The following is a 1,351-nucleotide window of genomic DNA, read 5'->3' as shown; positions in this document are numbered from 1 at the left end:
CAAAATTATTGTTACTAATTAAATACGTTGCTTTCTAGAACTAGAGTAGTTTCGACTTTTTGCTCTGAGATTCTATGCCTTCTGCGTCGTTGTTGTCGTCCGTCTTTGCTGACGCTGACACTGACCCTACAAAACCACCAATTCGGAACAAAATCGGGGACTAACACTTCTTATGAGTTCCCTTGCGAATCCAGGCATTTGTGGGGCGAGTGAGCGGCGACGTGGTGATCGCCCTCGCTTTAGACGAGCGCTAGACCGAGCAACCAGAGGTGCTCGTCGTGGGAGTCGAGGCCTCGGCGGCCCTGAGCCCTGGCCTGGGCCACCTTCAGGCCAGGCTTAGAGGAGTGTTGAGTGTATTGTTTGTGGGGCTGGGGGCGCCTGGATGGGGCGTGGCCTAGCGGGGGTGTATTCATCACACAGAAAGCTCACGACAACGAAAATCACGACAACGAAACGCGTTTTCTGTGTCGTGATTTTCATTGTCTTGAAGTTTCTGTGTGCTGAAGTGGTGCACCCTACAATTTCTGTGTCGTGATTTGCGTTATCGTGAAGTTTTTGTGTGGTGAAGTGGTGCACCCTACATTTTCTGTGTCGTGAATTTCGTTGAGGTAATTTTCGTTGTCGTGAAGTTTCTGAGTCGTGAGGTTTCTGTCTCGTAAAGCAAATGTTTCGTTGTCGTATAAAGTTTCTGTGTCATGAAGTTTCTGTGTCGTGAAGCAAATGTTTCTTTGTCATGAAGCTGTGAAGTTTCTGGGTTTCATCACTCAGAAACAAACTTTTGTTTGCCTCACCGCTCAGAAAATTTCTGTGCGCAGAATCACAGGTCAGAAATGCGTCAAGATATCCTTCACTGCTCAGAAAACCATTGCCGTCTGAAACTTTACGGCTCAGAATGTTTGGCATTTGCTAAAATCACAGCGTAGAAACATTTACTTCGTCACCACACAGAAAGGTAAAACAGAAGCAAATTACGACTAGTAGAAATCGGAGACTTTTGGCTGAGGTTTGAGCCCTGACAGGCGTATTGTTACTTAGAGTTTCCTGTTTATTCGGCCTAAGAAAATGAAGCAGACAAATTTGTCAGGTTCAATGCAATGTTGGATCAAAGAATTAAAAGCTGAAAGCCAACAACAAAAATTCGACGTCTTTTTCTTTTCTGGACCTTCCAACCTTCTAGCCTTCTAGTTCTAGTTATGGTTCTGTCTTGTTGTTGTTGTGGTTGTTGTAAAGGCGCAGTGTGAAAGATAGAAAGAGACAGCATCATTCCATAAACGATAGTTCCAGGTGACCAACATTGCCAAGTACAAAGAAACATACAATTTGATCAAAGAAACCTTTTTTTTTATTTTCT

This window comes from Frankliniella occidentalis, unplaced genomic scaffold (genome assembly GCF_000697945.3).
Source record: "Frankliniella occidentalis isolate FOCC.00 unplaced genomic scaffold, Focc_3.1 Scaffold238, whole genome shotgun sequence".
Taxonomy (NCBI): Eukaryota; Metazoa; Arthropoda; class Insecta; order Thysanoptera; family Thripidae; genus Frankliniella; species Frankliniella occidentalis.
The sequence above is the reverse complement of the archived record's forward strand: the minus strand, read 5'-3'. Positions refer to the sequence as shown.